General features: G+C 49.4%; 1 pseudogene; it reads right to left on the bottom strand.

The window, feature by feature from the left end:
- Positions 1 to 899: 899 nt before the first annotated feature.
- The window catches only part of LOC147114113 (uncharacterized), a 92,869-nt pseudogene continuing 82,359 nt past the window's right edge, over positions 900 to 11,409 (bottom strand).

Raw genomic sequence — 11,409 nt, 5'->3', positions numbered from 1 at the left:
AATCAATCTCCTCTTTCCAATTCTTTTGATTGTTTTAAATTAAATAAGCTACGTACATGATTACAACACTGCTTTACACCTGTTCTACTTAAATCGAATGGACGTTTCTTATCAAAAACCATTCAGATGACATATAGTTGTTTCAGATAAGTGAAAGTTTGGATAATTAAGAACATACTTTCCATTAATTATATAGAGTTTGGATGAGAAGATGAGATAACAGAAGTTTGAATAATTGGAAATCCAGTAGACACTGAAAGGTTCATATGTTCTGCCTTGCCTATCTGCGTTGCTGGGTGAACTATCCCACCATGTTACAGAATAAATTATATCAACTTAGACTCGTCTAAAAAGGCTCATCAATCTAACCAGCAGTGCTTAAAATGTACTGTAATTTTATTCAAAGTGTCTGTGTAAGAATCTGTGCTGAAACTGAGAATGAATAAAACGGATTAAGGGGCTGATTTTGACTTTTGGGCCAAAGACCGGTGGAGCAGGCTCATGCCTCAATTAAATTTGGCAACTCAACTGCGATGTGCCAAGTAGGCATCCCGATGCAGCTCGCTGGATTAAGGCTTCAAGATCAGAGCCGGGGCAGCCGCGAAAATAATTTGACAATCACCTTTGATGGACCTCTTCAGTTCCATTGCCCACGGAACTGATCAGAGCCCGCACGGCGTGGGTTTCAACCAGTTTCAAACAAAAATGGCAAACAGAGTCCTATGTCAATTTCCATATTAAAAGGAGCTTAACACCTGAAACAGTGCTTTGGACACCCGGTGGTGTAGGCCTATTTCAAAATGGAGCCGGCCGCATTGTCCCTGTTAATGGGGCGGTAAGGCTACCGACCCCATTTTGAGGCCGTTAACACCGGACAATAAAATCAACTTCAAGGACTCCTATTCAGCATTTGAAATACCTGATGTTTGATTTCCAAACATGACTGATGCATAATGGATTCCTTCACATTCTGCTTCAGTGGAATTTGAAGTTGTCTTTTCACCAGTCATTGTGTTTTTCTCAGTGATATCTATGAAATGAGAGTGTAGTATTAGCAAATCTAAAGATTTGAAGGACCATTATTACCATGTTTGGGGAGTGGGGGAGTTATATTTTTCTCCCCATGCAGTCCAAGTTCCTGGAACAATTTCAATAGTATGATCTTTTAAAGTTAGGGCTGCTATCTATTCAATTTTTGAATGGAATGTTTCTAAAATATATAAACTGGACATCATCCTATACTCTGATTTTGCACTAAACAATGAGGTGAATAGTAACAGACTTAAGGAGGACATAGCCAGACTGGTGAAGTGGGCAGACATGTGGCAGATGAAATTTAATAAGTGTGAGGTGATACATTTTGGTAGGAAGAATGAGGAGAGGCAATATGAACTAAAGGTACAATTTTAAAGGGGGTACAGAACAGAGAGACCTGGGCATGTATGTACACAAATCTTTGAAGGTGGCAGGACAAGTTGAGAAGGCTGTTAAAAAAAATGGGATCCTTGGCTTTATTAATAAAGGAACAGAGTACAAAAGCAAGGAAGTTATGCTAAACCCTGATAAAATATTGGTTAGGTCTCAGCTGGAGTATAGAGTTCAATTCTGGGCAAGGATGTAAAGGCCTTGGAAGGAGTGCAAAAGAGATTTACTAAAATGGTACCAGGAAGAAGGACTTCAGTTATGTGGAGAGACTGAAAAATCTGGGGTAGTTCTCCTTAGAGCAGAGAAGGCTAAGAAGAGATTTGTTTGAGGTGTTCAAAATCATGAACGGTTTTGATAGAGTAAATGAAGAGAAACTGTTTCTAGTGGCAGAAGAGTCGGTAACCAGAGGGCACAGGTATAAGGTGATAGGCTAATTAGCGCGGCGATTGTGAAATTGAGTTTTAGCGCCCCAAGAGGGATGTGGAGCGCTAAATCAAGCACTCCACTTCCTTCTTAGGGCTAACATCGGAGAGCGGGGTGGAGACTTCAGCAGCGCTGCACACTGGGCAAGAGTGCCGGGCTGATTGATCAGGAACCTGCGAAAAAAACTAGAACAGGAAAGGTAAGTTTTTTTTCCACTTACTTCGGCCACCTCGCCTTTAATCATCACCCTCGAAGCAGCCGGCCGCCCAATGCACGCCTCCTGCAGCTGTTGGTGTTTTCGACCGGTGCTGCTGCAGGGGGCGGAAGTCAATTTCGAGTCTGGGGCACTACCAGGGTGATGTGCATGGCGACGACGTCACGATCTCCGGGCGAAGGAGATCGGGGCACAAAGCCATAGCGCCGCTGCAAAACTCCCACCGAATATGGCGGGGGTCGATATCAGCACCGCGCCTAGTAGCAAAGGCACCCAATTTCACCCCTATGATTCTACCAGCACCCACCAGCCATGTATATTGGGAAGCAGCTGCCGCATTGTTCATGATTTTCTATCAATTAAAATGAATGGGTAGAAAATCAAGGGTTGAGGTACACAAACTCGGAAAATTGGTGCTTATAGTTTAATTTTTAAAACAGAAGTTAATTTTTACAACTTATTTCTGTGCCTTGTGATCCAAAATCATTACTTCTTAAACTTACTGAGGTTTTCAATTCATTTTCATTAACAGAAAGGAAAACACCAGATCTCAGGCCATGCCACCCTGTTCCCTACCCCTCTCTAACCCACTGCCATCTGGCTGGACTTGGTAAAAGGTGGTTAACCTTATTTAAACTCTGCCATGTTAGCCTCTGGGATGAGGTTAAATTTGTTCTTAATTATTGTTTTTGTTTTATTTTATTGTGTTTGCTGCTTCTCCCCAGCATCACTACAGTACTAGCCCACTCAGCTTTCCACTTTAACTTTTTTATTTTGACTTTTCAGAAATAATTATGAGACAATAAAATCAGAGTCCCCACATATCCATTTATAATAATAGTGGTCTTTCAAAGCTGAAAAAAATTAAGCACTTTTGATCCCTACCGAGATCACCATGGTAACAGGTTTCCTCCCTCTGGACACACCTAAGAAGTATAAAAAGTGGCAGCAAACTTGACTCTCCCATTATTTTGGCTCAGATGGCATTGGCCTTCCATAAAAACAATATGGGGTAGGTCAGAGAATGAGGCCTGCAACTGAACCCAAAGTTAGGTCAGGCCAGGGCAAGTTAAAGAACAAAGGACCATGCAACAGAAACATTCCTCAATCACCCCCAACACCCCCAGCCTCTCAAGCTGGCTGGCTGCGGGCAGGAATCCAAGGCCCCACATGTAAATCAGGCCCTGCCGTTAAAGCCGGCAAGGCCTACGGGAAACCCGGCCTCCCGGGTTTTCCACACGCCTCGGAGGCTCCCCACACCCAACCTGCCTCCCTGCAGAAAATTCCGGCCAGCGATTTACTGGTACTTCTTTCAATTTAGTATACTGTATTTGCTGCTCATGATACGGTTTCCTCTACACTGGTGAGGCCAAATGCAGATTGGGTGATCGTTTTGTGAACACCTCCATTCAGTCCGCAAGCATAACTCTGAGCTTCCAGCCGCTTGTCACTTTAATTCTCCACTCCACTTCCACTCTGACCTCGCCCTCCTACACTGTTCCAACGAAGCTCAACGTAAGCTCGAGGAACAGCACCTCATCTTTTGATGAGGCACGTTACAACCTTCCGGACTCAACATTGAGTTCAACTATTTCAGATTGTAACCTCTGCCCTCATTTTTTTGGATGGCAGCTGTTGATCATTCTACTATTCCTATTTACACCTCTTCTGGACCCATCTTTTGTTTCTTTACTTGTTCCATTCTCATCTCCTTTTGCCTTGCACCATCATACCTTTTGGGGGAGAAATTGGGCTGTTATCGCCTAAAGAGGCCAAAAAGTGGGGCGATAGCCAATTTCTGTGCGGTCGCAGGGAACCTAGCGCCTTGCCCCATATTGACCATGCATTTAGCGCTGGCGCGAAATCTTAGCGCGCTCTCGTGGGCGCAGGCTGATCATGACGTCATTCCATGGTGCAATGCCTTTTTAGCGCCCCGGACCGGAAATTGGGTGGCGCCCGCCTCTGTTGCGCCTGGCGCTAATAGTGACAGCTCACTGGAACGTTCGCCAGGCACTCTCGGAGTAGGGGGGCGCTGTTTAATGGGGACACCACTGGTCTGAAAACGTCAGCCCTTTTGTGAACGCAACTTGTTGGCTGGTTTGATACAGTTGAGCAGCTGCAGTGCTAGAGCCTTATTGCCATTCAACCAGCGGTGCCAGAGGACCTTTAGCCCTGTGAACATTACCTAGCTGCTGGTAAGAGCTTACAACCTTTACCTTCATCACTCTTATTATGGGGGCTGCTCTGGAAGGGAACATCCTGCTGCTAGAACATCTTGAGAGGGCACAGAGACGGAGGGAGAGAGGGCCAGGAGTGGCCAGACGGAGGAGGGCCAACAGACGTCGCCACACCAGACCTTACGCAGCGAGGGTTTTCAGACAGCAGTCCTCCTACCACAACATGTCGGAGGAGCAGTGTGTCAGAAGGCTGCGATTCCATAAGGAGGTGGTGACTGAGCTGTGCCAGCTGCTTCAGGATGATCTTCTGCCGCACATACGGTGCAGGACATCTCTGTCGGTGCCTGTAAAGGTTATTGTAGCCCTCAATTTCTTTGCCAGCGGCTCCTTTCAGGCTGCGACTGGGGACATAGCTAACATTTCCCAGTTTGCGGTGCATTGCTGCATCCGCCAAGTTACAGATGCCCTATATAACAGGAGGCGGCAATTTATTTCGTTCCCTTTGACACCGGAGAAGCAGCAGGAGCGCGCAGAAGGCTTCGCGGCAATAGCTGGCTTCCCCATGGTGCAGGGCGCCATTGACTGTACGCACGTGGCTTTGCGGGCGCCTGTGAACAATCCCGAGGATTACCACAACCACAAGGGGTTCCACTCCCTTAATGTACAGCTGGTGTGTGACCACCGGCTGCTGATCCTCGCGGTCAACACACAATTCCCTGGCAGCAGCCACGACGCTTTCATCCTGCGTCAGACCACAATGGCAGACCTTTTCGAGGCCCCGGCTCACCCACGAGGCTGGCTTCTCGGAGACAAGGGCTATCCTCTGTGCCCATGGCTTATGACCCCGCTACGTTCGCCCAGCACCCAGGCAGAGGAGAACTACAACTCCAGCCATCAGGTAACGCGGAACACTGTGGAGCACACAATCGGCGTGCTGAAGCAGCGGTTCCGATGTCTCGACCTTTCGGGGGGTGCCGTGCGGTACTCGCCGGAGCGAGTCGCCCACATCGTCGTTGTCTGCTGCATGCTCCACAACCTTGCCATCCAACGCACCCAGCCAATGCCAGCCGAGCTTGAAGGCCCAGCAGAGGAGGAGGAGGAGGAGGCGGAGGCGGAGGCGGCGGAGGAGGAGGAGGCAGAGCAGGAGGAGGAGGAGGAGGAGGAGGAAGACGGGAGGGTTCCCGAAACTGGAAGGGCCGTTCGTCAGAGGCTCATAACGACTCGTTTCTAGGCCCCACTGACGGATTGCTTGATGTGTTTGGGAGAGGACCGTCCGGTTCACCCAAAGCCTATGAAGGACAGATTAAGTGTAAATAGTTTAGATGTCCAGTGTAAATTAAAAAAAATCTTTATTTTCAAAAAAGTGGAGCCTTCCAACTTCATAAAGCAATTGCAGCAGAAAGCAAAACTAACGAAATAACACTTAAGTAATGGCTTAACACATAACTAAGGATTTAACACAAAAGTAACGGCAAAACACATAACTAAGGATTTAACACATCAGCAAGGAAATACAACTTTAATGTCTGCCAAACCCGCGACAGTAACCAACACATCCCCATCATTCACAAGAGCTGTAGAGGGCCTTGAAATGTTCAACCTCGCCGTCTCCGAAGCTCCCTCTACTTTTGACCCCTTGATGGACTTCGACTTCTCTTTCTGGAACGCCCACTTCCCTCCCTGCAGCTCCTCTTTAATTGGACCCCAGTGTCTGCATCAAGGCTGGGGGAGGCCTGCTGAGTGGCCGAAAGCGCAGAAGCCCCTGAGGGACGGGCTGGACGACCTCTGGGCTTGGAGGGCCTGGGTGCTGACTGCTCCAACTGCTCATGGGCGGATGCAGTCTGTACTGCAGGTGGTGGCAGCTGCAGTGGAGATGTGCCAGAGGTGGCATCAGAAATGCTGAAATCCTGAGAGCGGACACCTGCTCCGTGGGCGTGCGACACACTGGCATTCTGACGGGGCAGCAGCGCAGCATGCGCCCCAATCGGCTGGCCCACAGATTGATGCCCTGCTGTGGTGCTGCAAGGGCCCTGGGTAATCCTACCTGATCCTTCAACGGTGGCAGCAGTCAGTGCTCGCGTGGCCTCAATCTGCGCCTGCATGAGGCCAGCAAGTGACTGCGTGGCAGGTGCCAGTGCTTCAATGAAGCCCTGGACAGTCCTTTCCAGTGCTTCGGAGAAGTCCTGGGTACTCCTTTCCTGTGCAGCGGAGAAGGCCTGTGCACTCCTTTCCTGTGCAGCGGAGAAGGCCTGTGCACTCCTTTCCTGTGCAGCGGAGAAGGCCTGTGCACTCCTTTCCTGTGCAGCGGAGAAGGCCTGCGCACTCCTTTCCTGTGCTGCACCGAAGTCCTGGAGACTCCCTGCCATTGTGTCAATGGCTTCAGGCAGCCTTGCCACTGCAGCGATCAGCTCATTGTGCCTGAGCCAAGCCTGGGCGCTCATTTCAGCTAGGGACCGAACCTCCTCTGCGCTCTGTGCAGCAGTCATGGTGGCCTGACTCAGCCTCCGGGGAGACAGCCCCCGAACTTCCCTTCCCCCCCTGCATTGGTGCAGCCCGCTGGTTCCTGGAGCTGGTTCCTCATCAGAGGCACACCCCCGCTCCCCTCCAGGGAAGAACTATCCCCACTCTGCAGCTGGCGTGCCTCCCCTGAGGCTGGCACTGAAGGTCTGGCTTCCTCCAGCTGGTCGCCTCCGGACTCAGTGGGACTGGCAGCTTGAGGGCCCGGCTCCCGATCTGGTGATGCTGCATCTGAAAGCAGGGAGGTTGAAGAGTGGCTTTAGCGAGAGGAGAGGGTGGCAGCAAGGGATGCAAGATTGGTGCAATGCTATGACATGGGTCCACAGTGAAAAAGCATGCCGGTGGGGGGTCACAAGTGGAAGGACACAGATCAAAAAGGTCATAACCTTACCATCGCCGTGCACAATGGGGTCGGCTGCTCCAGTGGTGAAAGGACCAGTCAGGCGGCCGCCAACAATATGGTGCACTAGCTCCACCAGGTCCATCAGGTTCTGGAGGTTTGGAGGTCCTCCACCGGTCCGGAGCTGTTCTCGCCGGTTCCTTGCCAGCTTGGACTGCAGGAGAAAGGACAGGAAATGATGAGACATCATGGCCTCATCTGTCATGTCTGTAGTGTATGTACTTTGCAGAAGGAACTATATTCTGCAGCCCCTGTATACTGCAGTACCAATAGTGACCACCCCTGTATATAAGCCTGTGTAGTAACATTTGCATAGTAGTTCCAGGTTGTCTCCATTCAGTAAAGACCTGTTATAACCAACTCCTGCAGTCCGTGTCTCAATTATACACGGACATAATACTGGTGACGAGCAGATACGAACTTACCTACAGTCTGCACCACCTCATGGGGATCCATCCCTGAAGCGAAGTTATCAGAGGTCGAGGCCAGAAGGAAGAAAGAAACAGAAGAAACGGGCGTCGACCATGGGCATCCGCCTCTGAGTCAGCGGAGTTGAAGATTTGCAGGAGAGGCTGTCGAGAGCGGGGCTTGGTTATCCTGTCGATGGTGCTTCAGCTAATCGGGCTGCTGGCAGGTAGTACACTGATCCTTCCTGGGCTGCGGCGGTCTAGAGCTCGAGCGGGTGGCTTTGCAACGGGGCCGAGCAGCGTTGTCGGGAAGAGGAGAGAGAGAGAGGGTGGAGCACACAGGGCGCGGCCGGTGCGAGGAAGCCGGGCAGCGTACAGACCCGAGAAGAGGGAGGCAAGTGTCCCGCAGGGTTGTTCCGACGACGGGGAAATAATAAAAATTAAACACGCAGAAAGCCGCGAGGAGCTGCAGTTTGCCACGGGAACCACGGAGAGCGGCGTTAGCAGCAGCGCGGGGGGAAGTGCGCGAAGACCATAGGGCATCGCCATCAAGGCATAAAACGCCAGCAACAGCACTAGCAACAGCGGAGAAGACAGAAAGCGCGGGAGGCGCCATCCTAATCCAGTGGGGAAGAAGGCAAAGCGCGGGAGGTGCCATTTTGTTAAATCGGGGAAGAAGGCAAAGCGCCATCTTAGATTTCCAAGATGCCGAAGACTGGCAATATCACTGCCTTCGATAATGCAATAGAAGACTGGACCACGTATGTGGAAAGAGTCGAGGTATATTGCGAGGCAAACGAAGTAGCCGATGAGAAAAAGGCATCAGTACTGCTAAACTTAATGGGCGCAAGAACGTACGGCCTATTGCGGGACCTGATTACTCCAGCCAAACCGAAGGCGAAGAGTTTTAACAAAATTGTTGCTATCCTACAGGAACACCTAAATCCTACACTGCTGCTGATAGCAGAAAGATTTAAATTCCACAGGAGAAATCAGCATAAAGATGAGAGCAATGCTGATTACCTTACGGAACTACGCAAGCTATCAAAGCACTGCCAGTTCGGAGCAGGACTGGCAGATACCTTACGGGACAAATTTGTCTGTGGACTCCTGAGTGAAGGAACCCAGAAGAGGTTACTCTCAGAGAAAGAGCTGACGCTAGATAAGGCTTTCAGTGTGGCAGTATCGTACGAAGCAGCAGCAAGGGGAGCTGCGGAAATACAGCAAAAGCCACAGGAATACGGCACCCACGAAATGACACGGGGATTTGCAAAATGTTATCGCTGCGGCAGAACAACCCATGACCAGAAGGACTGCTGGTCCAAGGACAAAATATGCAGGCAATGCGGAAAGATGGGACGCATTGCACGAGTTTGCAGGTCTGGGAAGAAGACCAATGACAACAAAAAGGCTACTAAGGAACCGTACAGGAAAGTACAAAAGATGACGGACAGTAGTTCCGAAGACCAGATGAGCGATAGTGAATCTAGGAACAAGAGACTAAGCTGTCTCAAACTTCACAACGTAATCGCAAAAGAGGATCACCGAACCATTTGGGTCACCCTCACGATAGCAGGGTCCCAAGTCAAAATGGAATTGGATACAGGATCAGCTCTAACCATCATGAATCGACGAGACTACGAGCGGCTATTCTCACACATACCCTTGAAAGAGACATCCATTGTCTTGAAGGCGTATATGGGGCAAAAGGTATACCCCAGAGGAAAAATAAGGGTGCCTGTCGAATACAACGGCAAGGAAATACAGAAATTGTATCTGTACATACTGCAAGATGGTGGACCACCGTTATTGGGACGTGAATGGATCAGAAAGATAAGTTTAGACTGGCACTCCATTCAGGCACTGACGGTGGCTGGTAAAAAGGATGACGACGTCACTCCTGGACGATTGTCAACAATCTTAGCTAACGCCAAAGAGGTATTTCAACAAGAACTGGGAACTCTTAAAGGCGTAACCGCCTCGATAAAAATAGAAGAGAATGCAATTCCCAAGTTTTTCAAAGCAAGACCGGTACCATATGCAATTCGCCCAGCCGTCGAGGCAGAGCTGGAGAATCTGGAGAATGCAGGCATGTTATCTAAGGTAGACTGGAGCAAGTGGGCGACACCCATCATTCCTGTCATGAAGAAAACCTTAAACAATAAGTCTGAGGAGCCAAGGAAGGTTCGCATCTGTGGGGACTTCAAGGTGACGGTGAACCCAGTCCTTCACACAGTACAATATCCTCTTCCAAGGATAGATGATATCTTCGCCTCACTATCTGGAGGGAAGCGTTTTACAAAAATTGACCTAGCACAAGCATATTTGCAGATGGAGGTTGAAGAATCCTCTAGGAAGTATCTCACGATAAACACTCACAAAGGTCTTTACCAGTATAATCGACTGGTATTCGGAGTAGCATCAGCTCCGGCGATATGGCAAAGAGCGATGGAACAAGTCCTGCCAGGGATTCCAGGGACTCAGTGTTACTTGGACGACATCCTAGTGACAGGTGAAGATGACAGTGAACACCTTGCCAACCTAGAGCAGGTGCTCACTAGACTACGTGAACATGGGCTACGGGCCAATCGCCCCAAGTGCGAGTTTTTTAAGAAACAGATATCGTATTGTGGCCACGTGATTGATGAAGAGGGGTTACATAAGTCCCCTGACAAAATTGAAGCGGTAGTTAAGGCTCCAGCGCCTGAAAATGTGTCGCAACTGAGGTCATTCCTCGGATTGGTGAATTACAACCATAAGTCTTTGCCGAATTTGTCCACAATTCTGCACCCACTGAACGCCCTACTACAAACGGGAATAGCATGGAAATGGAGCGATGAATGTAAGCGGGCCTTTCAGAAGAGTAAGGACCTAATCACTTCAAGAGAAGTATTGGCTCACTACAACCCATCACTACCGATAAGACTGGCGTGTGATGCTTCTCCCTACGGCATTGGGGCGGTCCTGTCACATAAATTCCTTGATGGTTCAGAGAGACCGATAGCTTTTGCGTCACGCTCGTTAACTTCAGCCGAGCGTAACTACGCCCAGATTGACAGAGAGGCCCTCAGCCTGGTGTGGGGGGTGAAGAAGTTCAATCACTACCTGCACGGTCAGAAATTTACTCTACTTACTGATCATCAACCTCTTGTCTCCATTTTCAACCCTCAGAAGGGCGTACCGATAATGACAGCACAACGGCTACAGAGGTGGTCCCTTTTCCTAGGGGCACACCAATATGACATTGAGTACAAAGGAACTAAACAGCATGGGAATGCTGATGAATTGTCGCGCCTACCGTTGCCGACGATGGAAGAAGAACTTGCAGTGGATCCAGTGGAGATATTCCACTCGACCATAGTCGAATGTCTCCCTGTGACGAATGCAAACATAGAAAAGGAAACACGAAATGACCCGACACTCTCCTGGGTCTATGATTTAATGGTGAAGGGATGGCCAGCACATGGCGAACCACTGCTGCCAGCATTCTCGCTGAGAAGAGAACAGCTGTCAGTGTGCAGAGGAACCTTGATGTGTGAATCCAGAGTAGTAATTCCACCCAAATTGAAGGATAGAGTGCTCAATGAGCTTCATGAGGGTCATCTGGGAGGGGTAAAAATGAGGAACTTAGCCAGAGCGTTTGTGTGTTGGCCGGGAATCGACAGAGAAATTGAAGAGATGACCAAGAGCTGTACAGGATGCCAGAATGTCCAAAACGTCCCACCACAAGCCGCTCTACATCCATGGGAGTGGCCCTCATCTCCATGGCAAAGGGTGCACATTGATTTTGCTGGTCCATTTATGGACTCGATGTTTTTAATTGCGGTGGATGCACATTCAAAGTGG

Source organism: Somniosus microcephalus, chromosome 8 (assembly GCF_052327205.1).
Source record: "Somniosus microcephalus isolate GS21.2 chromosome 8, FLI_Smic_1.0, whole genome shotgun sequence".
Classification (NCBI taxonomy): Eukaryota; Metazoa; Chordata; class Chondrichthyes; order Squaliformes; family Somniosidae; genus Somniosus; species Somniosus microcephalus.
Note: the sequence above shows the minus strand (reverse complement) of the source record. Positions and strands in the feature narration are given on the sequence as shown.